The 16,579-nt window shown below is 42.6% G+C and overlaps 1 long non-coding RNA gene and 1 pseudogene across 1 annotated transcript; both read left to right on the top strand.

The window, feature by feature from the left end:
• Positions 1-7,490: 7,490 nt before the first annotated feature.
• On the top strand, positions 7,491-7,592 carry LOC113583858 (U2 spliceosomal RNA; annotated as a pseudogene).
• Positions 7,593-9,533: 1,941 nt separating this feature from the next.
• Positions 9,534-11,019, top strand: LOC145657376 (uncharacterized). The gene is made up of 2 exons (XR_014122998.1): positions 9,534-9,582; positions 9,942-11,019. It is a non-coding gene; the product is annotated as an uncharacterized LOC145657376 (long non-coding RNA).
• The last annotated feature ends 5,560 nt before the right edge of the window (positions 11,020-16,579 follow it).

Raw genomic sequence — 16,579 nt, 5'->3', positions numbered from 1 at the left:
GGTGTTACACCAGTAGAGATGGGTGATAGACCTGTAGAGATAGGTGTTAGCAGTGTCTGTAGTGAATGACAGGTGTCCCTGCCTATCTGAGCTGTAGACTGTGTTGTGTCTCCTAGGTGATGCCCCGCCCACCCTCAAGGTCCTGCCCCCCTCCAGTGTACAGCTGCAGCAGGAGAAGGTCACACTCGTGTGTCTGGCCAACAAGGGTTTCACCTCAGACTGGAAGCTGAGCTGGAAGGTGGCTGGTAGCAGCTGGAGCTCGGGGGTGAGCCAGAGCTCCGGGCTTCTGCAGAAGGACGGCCTCTACAGCTGGAGCAGCACCCTGACCCTCCAGAAGGAGGAGTGGCTAAAGAAGACAGTGACCTGTGAGGCCACCAAGGACTCCCAGTCTCCTGTCAGAGAGACATTGAGTAGAGGGCAGTGTCCTAAGGAGTGAACTCCCACAATCTTCTGCTTTAGTCTACACACTCTCTTCTGTTTCACTGGGACTTTACAACACAGATTTGGACTTCACTCATAAAATGGTCTTCTGCTTTGTCATTTCAATAAAATCCCTAAAATCTAACATTACTCTCTTTACATTTATTCTTTCAACGTGAAATTCTAGTTTGAAATATGAGCAGTTTTTACATTAAAATGAGAAAAAGATTTACAAAAAGACAGTACAAATACTATGAATTAATTGAATTAAAGAAAACAATTTCACAAAAACACATTTAACATGCTACCTTATATCTGTGTGTTGATTTTTAACATCAATAAAATAATTTAGCACACATCAACTACCAGAACAGGTTATAAAGCAAAAAGTATGACACACAACTGTAACATAAACATTTAGTCATTCTAAGAGATTTTCCACTCCAGCTGAAATGTAATGAGCAAAACATCTGAAAGTTTAATGTGAAGGAGTGAAAAAAGTCCATCCCATCTGAGAAATATGCGAGACCAGTGTGAGCATTAAGAGAAAGTGAGAAAGCACACTTGGTGTGTTCCTACTGTCTCCAGACCCTCTGTAGCTGAGTCCCATAATGCTAGTATGAGGCAGGATGGCTCTCCATGCTGATGTTGAATCTAAAGTGATAGGGCTCTAATCTCACTCTGGGGACACTGGACATCTGGACACAGTGCTGCTCTATTCTGGGAGCTGCTCTACCCTGTCCATGTAAATCTGACTCACACACACAGTACAGACTGGGCCAGCTGAGCTACACTTTCATTTGTTCTTCTAGTTCAGGTCTGTTGATGGGTCTCTTCTTTCCTGATGGGTCTCCGTATGTTTACTGAGACATTTCCTACTGCAGTACTCTGAATGTGAGGTTATATTTTGTTATAGTGTGCAGGCTGTATGCAGTAGAGGTTAAATGAGGTGATCTACTAGTTTAACTTTGGGAAACACTGGGTGAGGAATAAACACCCCTGAACAGTAAAGTTACATGATTCATTTTGACTGTGAAGTGTTTGTTCATTGATTGTGTAGTTTATGTGTATGTGTGTGTTCTGTCTCTTGTTCAACATTAAATTCGGTCCCAGTCCTATGGTCACCACTTCTCTATCCAGGTTTGTCCAGCCATCTGCTAGGAACATTAGACTTTAGACTTTAGAATACTGGACTAGCTGGATGATGTTTTATATTAGTGTTCACTGAGTAATGATGATGGTATTAGTGTTAGATATTGATGGAAATGTCATGAGATGTGAGTCTGTGTAAATGGCTGTTATTGTGTCAGTGAACCCCTGGCCGACAGACGTATATTGGGAACAGGCAGGGGTAAACTGGAGACAGGCAGGGGTAAAATGAAAGCAGGCAGGGGTGAACTGGGAATAGGCAGGGGTAAACTGTTGACAGGCAGAGGTAAACTGGAGATAGGCAGGGGTAAACTGGGTACAGGCAGGCTAAACTGGGTACAGTCAGGGTAAACTGGAGACAGGCTGGGTAATCTGTAATGGATTCTCATCAGCACAATCACTTTTTCAGAAAGGTAATAAAACTATTAGAATAAAAATATAATATTTTTCAGATGTATTTTTGACATACAAAAGTATATGTTAACCATAAACAGTAGTGAGTGAGTGTATTGTGGTTCATCTCCTCCACAGAGTGTGTCATTGTGCTGTATCACATCCTCCCCCTCCACACCTGCAGTAGGTCCCAGAAGCAGCAGTGCAGTCTCTGTGCAGTCTGACTGAGGGAGGTTTTTGTACGACTCTCTAACACTGTATGAGCACATAGCCACTATGGTAACTCTGACAGTAATAATCTCCTGCATCTTCAGTCTGGACTCCTCTGATGGTCAGAGTGAAGTCAGATCCAGATTCACTACCACTAAAACGAGCTGGAGTTCCTGACTGTAATGTGTTTACATATCTAATCAGGAGTTTAGGAGCTTCTCTGGGTTTTTGCAGGTACCAGTGTAAGCAATCATCTCCATCACCATCACGGTACACTGCAGGGTTGGTTCTACATCTGATGGTGACTGTGTCTCCTGGAAGAGCAGATTTCACTGCAGGAGTCTGAGTCACTGTTACTTGTCCTTTGGATCCAATCACCACACCTCTACACAGAGAATTGTCCAGTCACTGGACGAACACAACTACATGTGTCTTGGTGTTTTTCTTTGTTTAGACCATCATGTTATCTACAGTTTAAGACAAAGGCAGTATGATCATTGGCTAATGTCTTTCAGCATTCATTGTGTGTATTCACTTTATTTAATGTGATTCTGTTACATCTAGGTTTGGGATCCTCCAGATTATGTTCAGTTTGCAGCAATAATACAGATCACAGATTATATCAGCACTGCTGTAACTAATCAGGAGGAACAGGTGAGTGGGCGTGGCTTAACAACTAAACAGGTAATGCTGGGTGCTGATAGGCCAGGGTGGAGAGGGACGTTACAAGGGTGTCAACTCAACTATATTGTGTCAACTCAATTATAAAGGTAGAGCTACAGGAGGAAACACTATTACTAATACTGATAAGAACATTAGAATTTAAACTGTTGGGTGTTTAACATTAGTGTTCACTGTGTAAGAAGGACATCAGCATTGGACATTACAACTGTTATAATGTAGTTTATCTGGAAGGAGTTTCCATGGTTACACTGATGACTTTTCCAGAGGAATAATTATATAAAGAAAAGTATCATATTTTTACAAAGTTATTCTGACATAAAAAGTACACATAAGCTTATAACAGTGCTAAACTCAAACCAGTCCCAAGAGCTGCACTAACAACACTATACTGGAAGAACTGGAGGAACTGTACATGGCCAAAGATCTGGAATATATCAGTTTTCATCCCATCCTGAAGAAAGGAGACACCAGGGATTGTGCCAACTATAGAACAATCGCCCTGATCCCCCCACGCCAGCAAGGTGCTAAAGATCATCCAGAAGCACTTTGGCAATGACCTTGACCAAGAATTTCCTGGTGTCCAAGTTGTATTCCCCAAGGGCAGCGGGCCCCATGACCACATTGCCAATCTGAGGTGGATCATGGAAAGGGCAAAGGAGTACCAGAAGAAGCTCTAACTGTGTTTCAATGACTACACCAAGGCTTTCGACTGCATTGAGCATGACAGGATTTGGGTAGCACTGAGAGAGGTAGGAGTGCCAATGCACCTGATCAGGTTGATCAGGTCACTCTGTGACAATCAAGATGTCACAGTGCGAACCAGGTATGGGGACATGGTTCAAGATCAAAAAAGGTACAAGACAAGGGTGCATCCTCTCACCTTTTCTTTTCAACCGCTATGCAGAGGTGATAATGAGGAAGCTGGACTTAGATGATTGGAGCATTGGGGTGAAAGTAGGTGGATGAACCATCAGCAATCTTAGATATGCAGACGATACAACCCTGTTGGCAGAGAAGGAGAAGAACCTGAAGAAGCTGATCCTGAAGCTTAAAGAATAAAGCAAGAAGATGGGACGTCAGTTGAACATCAAGAAGACCATGAGGAGAGATCATGACCACTGCTGACAAGGAAGTCCACATAAAGATCAATAATGAAGAAATAGAAGTGGTTGATAACTTCGCATTCCTTGGGTTGCTCATCGATCACAGTGGAGGCTCAACAGCAGAAATTAAGCGTCGATTAGTGCTGGGGCATGTGTCCATGGTGAACATAGACCAAATCTGGAAATGGAAGGACCATCAGGCAAAGGCTGATTACAGCCATCATGTTTCCAATCGTGACATATGGCTGCGAGACATGCACACTGACAAAAGCAGACAGAAGAAAAATCTACACCTTTGAGCTGTGGTGCTCCTACGAATCCCTAGAGTTACCAGTAAAGATGTTCGGGAATATGTTAACCTAGGGGATTCCCGGGAAGGTAAGATCTGACCGATTTTGGACATGTGATGAGAGTAAATTTACTGGAAAAGGAAATTCTACTCAGAATGGTCAGTGATAGAAGGAAACAGAGAAGACCAAGAACCCGTTGGCTGGATACCATCAAGCAGGACATGGGAATGAACATCAAGCAACTGAAAGAAGCCATGAAGAACAGTGAACCCTGGAGGGGACTGGCCTACTGAGTATCCAAGAGTCGGACATGACTAAATGGATAATCCAAAATTGTTTGTATATATTTTTCATTTCTGATCTACAGTACTTTGCACTGTGAGAACAAATGTTAAAATACAGTAAACCCTCTGAAGAACACTGTGGCTTTTGTGATTTGTTTCTTTACCATAAATTCTTTTACATTTGTCATGGAACGCTCCCCTTCCCACTGGTCACATGGTATGGCCCGCTGCGTGCAGTCTCATTTGTAATCACTCCTATGTTGTATAACACACACCTGCACCTGGTTTATTCTCGTTATGTGCGTATGTATTTAAAGTCCTGTTGGTGTGTGCATCATTGTTGGTCATTGTTTATGTTCACATTGTTCATTTTAGCCATTGTCGTATTCATGTTCACTGTTTATGTTGCATGTGAGTACTGGTGTCTCTGTCGTGTGTTAATAAATGTCTGTCCCAGTTGAGGGAGTCTGTAGGTCCTGCTCCTTGCCTTGCGGCACTCTGGCCGTTACAACATTATACAGTAAATATTGTTATTCTGGGTTTCTGATACAGGAAATCATCCATTTACAGTATAAATTTAGCACACTCAGTCATGACATCTATTGTGAGAGGTAAGACAACAGATCAAAAGTTTCTTTAGCTGGCTTGAAATGTTTGTGGAGGTAAAATAAAGGAAAGCCAAACACTTAGTATATGTATTTACAGTGTTACTGTCACGGACTGCTCCTCCCGCATAGGTCACGGCCAGCATGTGCAGGGGAAGCCACATGTACTGTGTTTGTTGGTGTTGCAACCACTCCCTCCACTGAGATTGCACCCACGCGCAGGTTTTAATGTTAATGTCTTGTGTCTATTTAAACCCGTCAGTGTGTGCTCTCTTTGTTGGTCATTGTCACTACATCTGTGTCAATCCTGATTATTATAGCCGTAACGTTGTTTTGTGTAATTGTATATTAATGTATCGTTGTTCTATGTTTAACGTTAAGTGTACAGTCATGTTTTCCATCAGTGTTATGTGTATCACCCTTGTTATACTTGTTTAATGTCATTAAGGGAGTCTGTGCATTCTGCCCCACGCCCTGCGGCAGTTGGGCCAGCAGAAATGTTACAGTTACAAGTTGTTTGTGCTTTGAATTTCATTGCACACTAAATGACACAGCAGTCTTGTGGGAGAAAGCATATATTATAGTAATCCTTTCTCACAGTGGCTCCCTAGTGAAGCTCTGCGTTGTGTTTGTTATAATAAACCATAAGGAATAAGGAAACCAGGGAATGCAAAACTGTGGTGTATCAACTGTGGCGCTGTTTTATTGGCAAGCTTCTGTCTCTCTCTCTCACCCCATAACAGGAAGCAGTTTCTCTATTCAAGAAATTAAACAGTACTGAATTTACGGAAGCAATGTCACAGCAAAGAACATGAGAAACAGTGCATTCGCTATACCAATATAGATATACTATACCAATGCTAAGCCTAACCAAATAATATCAAAGCTAACCCTAACTATGGCAGCATGAGTCACTTTAGGATGAAATTTGAAGTGTTTTGGTGGTTGAAGTGGATTTTGCACCAAAGGTTTACTGATGTGCTGAGGTGCGTGTTTCAAATGCACTGTGTGAACAGTTTTGAAGAGGACATGGTATCGAGACAAGTGTGAAAACAATTATAAAAAACAGATCTAAATAAATATTCTGCATAATATACAGTTACAAAGTCAATAATATAAACATTTAAAATTATGATGTAAATTGTTTATGGATTTTATCAATTCTACATTGCACTTAATATCAAATAATTAATTCTAATTCTATTCTAATTATGATGAAAACAACACAAATTCTAATATGATTGGTATGTGCAGGATGGTGATCTGTGTGTGCGAGGCTGGCTGGATGCCACAAGGAGTGTGACAGTACCCCCCCCAATGGGTCTGACTAAGACCGGGAGAAGGAGTGACCCAGATGATGAGGGGCGAAGTGCTTGCGTGGACCAGATGTTTGAAATGTTTCTCTGTAGTAGAATCACTTTGCAAATTTTACATCCAGTGAGAACTTGGATAGGAGAGACTGATATGAGCTGAGGCCTGAATCTAGGTAAGGTTTCCTCCACCGCAGTCCTTAGTTCTCTCTTGTGGCAACGCAGTGTTTCCATTACTCAGGGGGCAGGTGGGGCAGATCTTACAGGTCTGTAGGAGAGAGAGCACAGAAGACTGATTGACAAGGAGAGTATAGAAAGGAAAGTATTAGTAACTGTATCCAAGTAGAGAGAATCAGGTTGATAAAAGGTAGACAGCAATGGAGGAGGTGAGATTAAACAGAGAAGGAAAGTGGGGTGGATATCAGTGTGTGCATACTAGAAATCAGAACATGGGGTTCAGTATCTTTGTACACGGCCATAACAGCAAATCAGGAATATTGATACCAACAGCCCTCATGCTCATTATTAAACTCACACTGAGATTCATTCAAGATTCAAACCACCATCTCACTGGTAGCAGCATGGAGGTCTTAACCACTGACCCACTGTCACTGATGAATGCAGCTCAGAAAAGCAGAAGTCCTTTGCTGTCTCATCCCCACTGGAGGGGATAAGGCCAGTCCCATCTGGAAGATGCGGTTATGGGAGTTGGAGCTGGAGATTAAAAGGCAGGAGTGTAATTTACAGCTGCTACAGTTCCATTCCTTGCAGATTCCTTGATTAGCAGATTAAAGAGTGTGGAACATGAGAGCAGAAAGCCCGTTCCATGGCCTTAGAAGTTCATCTCTCCACATGTGGCTGCCATTTTGACCTCAGCTAGTGGGGATGTTTTGACTTCCTGGTGTCTCCACCCCCTCTGACCGTCACTCCACCGGGAAGCAGCAGCAGACCTAATTTCACTATCAGCCGCCACATTACCTTGGTGCCTGTGTTTAGGGAAAATGAGGTAGATGCTTATTTTCCAGTATTTGTACACATAGGCTTCGCTTCTCGGCCTTTTGGCTAAGATCAAGTGTAGTATCTGTTCTTATTGGACAGATTACGAAATTGATTGCCTCTGAGGTTTTTTGACGTTACACTCTCCTCTACGGGGGTGTATCGGCGAGTACTGAAGCAGAGGGTGGAATTACAGCGCCACCCTGTGGGTCGATATTTTGCGGTTGAACCTCTGTGGGATGGTAACAGGAAACTGATTACCACCCACATGTTCAACCCGCATGTACTCACAGATCAAATCCGCAGGTTCCTCCAGGGATATGGTGAGGTGCATCCGGGGGAACGTTATGTCCGGGATGAGCTGGGTATTTGGAATGGGCGCCGCCAATTTATGGTGACTTTTAAAGAGGACGGGGAGGGGGGGTTGCTGCACCCCCCTACCCTCTTCGTCCTAGGCAGTAACCGAAGGTACTTGTTTTACAGGGATCAGCCGGCCTTCTGCCGGAGCTGCCGGCACCACGGACACAAGATAGAGGACTGCCCGGAGCTGAAATGTTTGAACTGTTTAGACCCGGGTCATATGGCTCGAGACTGCAGGGGCCCACGGAGGTGCAGGGTTTGCCGGGGAGAAGGACATTTGGCCCGTTCCTATCCCAGGCAAGGGAGGACGTATGCGGTGACGGTGGTTGGGAGCAGGAAGGGAGAGCCGGCATCCCCCCCCGAGAGAGTCCCTGCGGAGGTTTTGGAGCCGGAGAAGGGAGATGAAGGCCAGAAAGTGGTGGTGGAAGAGGTCCAGGCTATGGGGCAAGATGGAGCGTGGACCTCCAACCACACGCCTCCCCCCCGAGAAGCGGGTCTCCTAGTTCCGGGCAGTCCCATGACAAGGAGGTGGCCCCGGCTGGAGCACTTGCAAGCTCCAGGAAGTGGGCGAGGGCCGGCTCAAGTACCCCCGGTGAAGTTGGACCAGTGGCCAAGGAGAGGAGGGCCACCCTGACCGAGGAGGCGGCGCCCAGTGCCCCCCAGGCCTCTAGTACCCCCAGGGGAGAGGTGACACCCAGCATTCTTTGTATGGGCACTATTAGTGAGTCCTCATATACTGGAACAGGCTGTACCACTGAGGATGATGGACGTGGACATGATGATGATGTGGACATTGGCCTGAGAGGACTTATTAACCTGGGGGACGAATTGGCTGGGGGGCTATTATCTTAGAGTTTTAGTGTTTTTTTTAGTTTTTAGTGTTTTTTAAATCACATTTTTACCTGCTAAGTACGAAAGGCTGAGAAGTGATTTTTATTGAGAATGATTATTGATTTTTGTATTTTATGGATGGTTTATTTGTCTATTGCGTTTATTCATCTTATGTATTTTATTGTTGAAGTGATTATTTGAATTTTGGTGTTTTATTGTGTATTGTGATCTGGTGAATAAACAGTAAAAAAAAAAAAAATTTTAAAGAAAAATTTGTACACATAGGCACAACACTGAACTGGCAATAAAGTTTAGTCAAACCTTTGAGTTCACCTGAGTAAAGACCTTACTCTTTGACAGATGGTGTGCTGCCAGCCATGGAGGGAGTCCTGAGGATCTGAAGGAACTACTCCTGCTGGAGGAATTTAAATATTGCCCTCCAAGCCAGTTGTGCATGTAAATGAACTGAAGGTTTTGATATTGACACATGTGGCTGTGTTAGCACACATGTTTGTGTTGACACACTAAACTGCCTTTAGCTCTTCTTCCTGGCCACATAAGAAATCATGTTCCCAAAAAGCCCCATCTACAGTAACACCCAGCCCTACGACAAGCCCCAATGAGCCAGAAACCATTTTATTTTACTGCCATGAATGTGGGCATTTGACTGCTGTGTGTCTACATTAACACACAAGTTAACACTGTTGCTGCTCTGAGAGAGTCCCAGTGATTGTAAGTGTCTAGTACACCTGAAATAGAGCCTCTGTTTAAGCCTTCTGATTTGTTCTGGTATTGTGTCATTCAGCACACAGCTGGTCCCTCCTCACTTCCATTTTCCATGGTTTCCATGTCTTTCCATGTATTGTTTTGGCTCCATTCCATAGTTTCATTTTCTCCATTCCTCTTTTGGTTTTTCACAGCTGTTCCTCATTTCTAGCCTTGTTAAGGTAATGTATTTGAAACGCTGTCTTGTTCCCTGTGTCTTGGCTGTTCACTGTATGTATGTATAACTGTTGTTTTGTTTATCCAAGTCTATTTATGTAATTCCTAGCCTGTATGTTTATACTAGCCTTCGTGTTTTCTAGCCTCTGTTATTGTCAGGAGTGGCTGCCATCTTGGCGTCCCTGTTGTCATGGTTTCCTTGTCGTCTGTTTTCCTGCACGTCCTGGTTTCGCTCCTTAATTTCGTTTTCGCTGCCCCTCGTCTGGTCTTTCATTCCAGCCTGTGGTTTGGCTCTCCATGTTCACCTGAGTCTGTTCTGTGCCTGATTGTCTTGGTTGTTTAAACCCTGTGTTTTGTCCTTTAGGTCGTTGGTTATTTTGGTAAGTCACGCTCATTCTGTCCTGTTTCAGTTCAGCTGTGTTGTCGTCACCCGTGCTTTTTGTTTGTCTAGTGCATGTGTTCTACCTCAGTGTCTTCCTCTTGCCCCTGTTTATTTTGCCCTTTGTAACTGTTTCCCTTGTTGCTAAACCACCCCCTGCACATGTGTTCTGCCTCTCGCCTGTTCCTAAGGGAAATCATTAGTTATACCATGCTTCTCACGCTTGTCTTTGTGCTTTTGTTTATTTATCATGTATTCTTGGAGTCTGTTGGCTCCATGACCCTAGATTACTCTGACGATTATGACTCTGGATTTGTCCCTAATAAATTTGTCCCTAACATGTCTGCCTCCTTACCACTCATTGTTACAGTATTGGTGTTGGATATGGAAGGAAATGTCATGAGATGTGAGTCAGTGTGTAATGGCTGTTATTGTGTCAGTGAAACCATGGCAAACAGGTGTGTACTGGATACATAGAGAGGTAATCTGGGTACAGGCAGGGGTCTATTAGAATGTATTTTCCTTTCAATCATGACTTTTTTTAGAAAGTTAATAAAAACTATTATAAAATGTATTTTTGACAGCAAAAGTACATGTTAACCATAAACAGTATTGAGTGTGCTGTAGTTCCTTTCGTCCACAGAGTGTTTCATTGTGTTATCACATCCTCCCCATCAACACCTGCAGTAGGTCCCAGCTGCAGCAGTGCAGTCTGACTGAGGGAGGTTTTTGTACAACTTGCTAACACTGTGTGAACACCCAGCTACCCCCGAAATTATGGGCACTCTGACAGTAGTAATCTCCTGCATCTTCAGTCTGGACTCCATTGATGGTCAGAGTGCAGTCATTACCTGATCCGCTACCACTGAAACGATCTGGAATACCTGATGCTCTGTTGCTTGTGTAGTAGATCAGGAGTTTAGGAGTTTCTCCAGGTCTCTGATGATACCAGTGAAGATGAAAATTCCCTGGGTCAATACTGCATCTGATGCTGACTGTGTCTCCTGGAAGAGCTGCTTTCATTCCAGGAGTCTGAGTCACAGTCACTGGAGTTGCAGAGCAGTAGAAACTTCTGGATTCTGAAGTAAATTATTAATAAGTTATTAAACAATGATTTTAGTAAATATTAAATCTGTAACTTAAAATAATGTTACCTTGAGTCCAGAGGGCCAGTGTGCAGATGAAGATGGGGATCAAAGTCATGGTTGCTGTGGGTGAGATTGCTGGGCCAGGCAGCTCTCAGTCATGAAGTGTTAAACCCACAGGACTATAAACACTCCCAGAGCACTGAAGCAGGTGCAGCACATGCAAAGTGACTGATCTCTATGGAAATAACTCCAATACCACCTCTCTTAGCTTACATGATAACGTGTGTGTGTGTATATTTAATCGTATCTGTCTGGTGTGTCTCCTCTCCAGACAGTCCCACGGTGAAGCCCTGTCCTCTCTGCAGCTGTTTGAGGGATCAGCCTTGCTGCTGTGCCTGCTGTCTGTCTACTCTCCACAGTCGGTGCTGGTGAGCTGGACAGTGGATGGCTCAGAGGTGAAGGAGGGGGTCTGACCAGTGTAGAAGAGAAGAACAGCCGTTACAGCCACAGCAGCACCCTGACCCTCAGCAAAGCACTCTGGGAAAATGGGGAGGAGTTTGGCTGTACGGTCTCCCATGACAACGACAATCATCCAATCACATTCCGAAAGAGCCACTGTGAAATCTAGCAGCTCCAAGATAGACTTTAACTAGAGCTTCTTACACAGACATCTAAAAAGGAGTTTAATTCTACATAATCTTAGATTACGTTTTCACTCTATTCAGTGTCCTGGTGATATGCCTTTGTCTTTATTGTAGTGAAATAAAGCGTAATTTTGGACATTGTCTTTTTTTGTTATAGTCAATTACCATTGTCAGTATTATGAGAGAGTTTCATCAATTGTAGATTCAGTGCAATTTTGTTGTGGATGAGTGAGTTTGGCTGTAGTAGTTAAAAATCTGATGCTCTATTCTGGGAGAAAGAGAACCACTCAGCCCTGTTCATGTAAATCTGAGTTTTACCCACCACACACCTTCTCTCTCTGACTGGTTTACTGGTTCAGACTGGCTATTTGTGTAGTAGGTTGAGTGAGCTGGTTTCACTTCATGTTTTACTCTTTGGTCAGAATTCACTCAGTAATAAAGCACAGAAATGTTATCAATTGTAACATTATATGATTACCGTTTTTTACCATCATTTCAGACATGTCTCAATGTCAATGTTTTGAAAACACTTAACACATTCACCATATTAATAGATTATGTGAACTAAACTGTCTATACTTTTGCTTTGATACAAAAGGCCTTCAATCAGCACTTCCAAAATTCATGAATCTCTCAGTCGGTGTTCACCATCAACAAAATTCTGTACAACTACAGCAAATTTTTAGATACTCTTGTTCAAAATAGTTAACTTTCATTTCAAAAGCCAACAAAAATCTGATCACTGAGGATGGAAATATGTTGCATTTTGAAAAATTAAAATATACACTGTAAAACAGTTTATTCTGATTTTAGCAGAAAGATAATTCCCTTTATTCAGTTTTTTGTTTGCAGCCTTGTTACTATTCTGTGAATACAAAAGTGGATACTATCTATACTATTGATGCTTGCATTGAAATGTGCATGTATGTAGGGAAAAGATGTAGATGTAGTTGAAGAGATGTTTCCACTATTACTGCAGTACATGTACTGCTGGAACACCTGGCTGTCATTTCAGATAACGACCTACCAGATAACATCCAGTGTGATTTTGATGAAAATCTGTAGCCAAATGCAGTGGACAGGATGGATGGACCAGGACAACTGTAGACTTCACGTACTGAGAGGCAGACAAATATGTGTGAATTACTGTATATAGTGAAAATATTAATTTGGTATCACTATAATGTATTTGCTATTGTTTATATATATATATATATATATATATTCTGACCTACAGTATTGTACTGAAAACACATGTTAAAATACAGTAAACCCCCTGAAGAATACTGTTTTTTTAATTTGTTTCTTTATCATATATTATTTTATGTTATACAGTAAATATTGTTTTGTCTGGGTTTCTGATACAGGAAAAGATTCATTTATTTACAGATTAATGTAAATTGAATACAGTCATGACATCTATTGTGAGAGGTAAGCCAACAGATCAAAAGTTTCTGTGGCTGGCTTGAAATTATTTTTGTGGAGGTAAAATAAAGGAAAGGCAAACACTTAGTATATGTATTTGCAGTGTTACAAGCTGTTTGTGTTTTGAAGTTCATTGCTCACTGAGTGACACAGCAGTCTTGTGGGAGAAAGCAAATGTTACACTAACCCTTTCTCTCTCAGCAACTCCGTAGTGGAGCTCTGCGTTATGTTTGATGGAATAAAGGAAACCAGGGAACTACTGCATTAGCTGGTGGCGCTGATTTATTGGCAAGCTTCTCTCGCTCTCTCAGTCCTTAACAGTCAGCAGTTTCTCTCTTGAAAAAATAAAAACTGCAATGAACTTACGGAAGCAATGTCACAGCAAAGAATATGCGTTCGCCACCTAGCGGCTATAACTGTTAATAACACTACCGTACAGTACTAATGCTAACCCTAACCCTAGCATTGCAGTTACAAGGTCAGTGATATAAACATTTAAAATTATGATGTAAATCGTTTGTGAGCTTTTATCAATTCTACATTGCACTTAATGTCAATTAATTTATTCTAATTCTACTCTAATTATAATGAAAACACAGATTGTAATATGAGGGTCATGTTACCTGGTGCTGGAGTCAAGGAGTGAGGTGTGAGTGGAGCAGCAGGCAGTAGTTTATTTAACAAAACAAAAGCAGGTAAATACAAAGCAAAGAATCTAACAGGAACCAGGACAACACTGGAGGTGAGAAGCAGAATACAGGCTTGGAGACATGATGAGCTCAGATTGGAGCAGGACAGACCCTGGTAGAGAATAATGGAAAGTTGATAGTGGACAGTACCTGTGGATTATAATAACTCAAAAGAAAACAAGAGACAGGTAAACACAATGGAGTAATAAGTGTGTGATTGGGATAACGAAATGATTGGGACTGTTGATTGGCATGTGCAGGGTGGTTGTAACGGTGAGAGGTAAGGAGGCGGACGCATGTACGGAGAAGAGTGAGCTTTATTAAGGGCAAATTGAGAGTCATAATCAGTTTAGTACAGGGTCATAGAACCAATACGGAGAGTTTTAGAATACATAACAAAAACAAGGGCTAGGATTAACGAACCAAAGGCACACGAAGGCAAACTGGGGAAGCAGGCTATAACAAAAGATGCTAGGAAGAACTAAGAATAAACATGAAGGCTAGAAGAAACACATAGGCATGGAGTACAAACCTTATAAACAGGCAAATACAGGCTCTCAGGTATTAAGACATTCACATTCAGACATGCACAACCAATGAACAGCAAAAATACAGGAAACATGACCGGGTTTAAATACATGAACTTAATAAGGCTAGAAAGGAGGGACAGGTGTGGAAAATCAAATGAGGGGCAGAGAAAACAAAACTTTGGCATGGAACTAAAATACACAAGACAGGGAAAACATGGAACATGGAACCTGGGAGGGACTAATCGTGACAGTGGTGATCAGTGTGTGCAGTGTGTGAGGTAGGCTGGATGCCAACCGGAGTGTGACATTACCCCCCCCCCCCCCACACACAAAGGATCTACCTAAGACCAGGAGCAGGAGTGACCCAGATGATGAGGGGTGGGTCCAGAGGGGTGAGTGTGATGGAAGGACCTGACTAGCTCTGGGTCTGAAATCAAGCTGGCCAGCACCCAGTTCCTCTCCTCAACTCCACTCTCCTCCTAGTGCACTAGGTAATGGAGCAAGAGTCTGCACCCCTGGAGGGCAGCAGCGTGTTGACATGGTAGGCAGCATCTCCTTCAGCATCCAGGGACATTTTAGTTTACTAGTCGCTTGACTCTCAGGTTCAGTCTAGCCTAGTTGTAATAATTAGCAATTGTTTGGTCTAGGATCACTTTGAAATTAAGAGCATCACTGTGTGAGTAGGATAATGTCTTGTACATCGAAGGCAAATTTTGTACTTAGTAAGTCCTAGTGAGTCAAAGTGAAATGCAATGTATTCTCACTGTATCAGTGCAAAAACATATTTTTATTTATATAGTGCTTTATACAATAGTCACTGTCACAATGCAGCTTTACATGTCTGAGTCCAAGCCCCCAGTGAACAAGCCAAGGGTGACAGTGGCAAGGAAAAACTCCCTAGAGCATGAGGAAGAAACCTTGAGAGGAACCAAGACTCAAAGTGGGGGCCATCTTCCTCTGGCTGACAACAAACACTAAAGTAGCAACAATATAAACAATAAGGATCAGAATAAGTAGTGATAGAATAAATAATAATAAACATTTTTAAAATGAGCGATGAATGTCTATTCCAGTTTTCTAGCCCTAGTCTGGGTTAGAAGGTGTATGTGTGTCCAAAAGCCATCTGTCAGGGGCGTCAGAGAAGTAGTTGTTTGGGGTAGAACTGTGGTGGGCTACAGCAAGGGGGTATCGGGGGTAGTGGGAGGAGCCATGCCCGCTGAAATGGGTTGAGGCTCAGTAACATCATGACATCATGGGTAGGTGAACCTTGGCAGAAAGACAGACTAGATTATTAGGCATTCCAGATATGAGGGTGTAAAAAATGGGGAACTATGATATACAAAGATAGACTCCAGCAGATCTAGCTATGGCAGCACAGCTAAAAGGAAAGAGCCAGAAAGAACCACAGGCATGAGCGCACCCTGGAACATCAGCACTCCACCACTCTCAGTCAACAAACTTGAGTGACTAAAGAGAGGTGAAGTGACAGCATCATAACATCCCAGTTTACCATAACTCTCAATGCCCATGGACCCCAGATTGGTTTTCAGCCTAGCCTTAAATATTGAGACTTTGTCTGAGTCTGTAACATTTACTGGAAAGTTATTCCATGTTGTGGAATCTTTATAGGAAAAGGCTCTGCCCCCTGCAATAGATTTTCTTGTTACTAGTAAAGAGCCAGCACCTTTTGGCTAAGCAGACATGGTGGGTCTTAATGCACTATGTATTCTCTTAGGTACTGTGGGGCCAGACCATTCAGTGCTTTGTAGGTCATAAGAAGTATTTTATAATCAATACAAAAATGGAATGGAAAAACTCCGGCTGCTGCATTGTGAACTAGCTGGAGCTTGTTTAGACACTTAGTGGTACAGCCAGATGTCACGCTTGGCTGGTCTCCCAGCAGGAGGGACATGCCCAGTCTGATTGGAATCATAACAAACACCTGCCTCACTCCAAATCACCCATGTACTGATTATACTCACCTGTTCCTTGTGTGTTTCCCACTATTTCAACACAGAGAACTCTGTGGACAGTGCTGTGCATTAGTGGACTAAACCTGAACATATTGTTATGGAATACCATGATACATCCTACTATCTTTATTGTTTTCATTTCTGCATCATGTGAGGAGAACATGTTCCTAATATTTGCAATGTTCCTGAGGTAGAGAAAAGTGGTCCTAGAAATAATATTTACATGAGTATTTCATGAGAGACTGGGATCCGTAATCATGCCAAGATCTTTAAC

The sequence above is a fragment of the Electrophorus electricus genome, chromosome 4, assembly GCF_041902795.1.
Source record: "Electrophorus electricus isolate QZ-2024a chromosome 4, ASM4190279v1, whole genome shotgun sequence".
In the NCBI taxonomy this organism is placed as follows: Eukaryota; Metazoa; Chordata; class Actinopteri; order Gymnotiformes; family Gymnotidae; genus Electrophorus; species Electrophorus electricus.
Note: the sequence above shows the minus strand (reverse complement) of the source record. Positions and strands in the feature narration are given on the sequence as shown.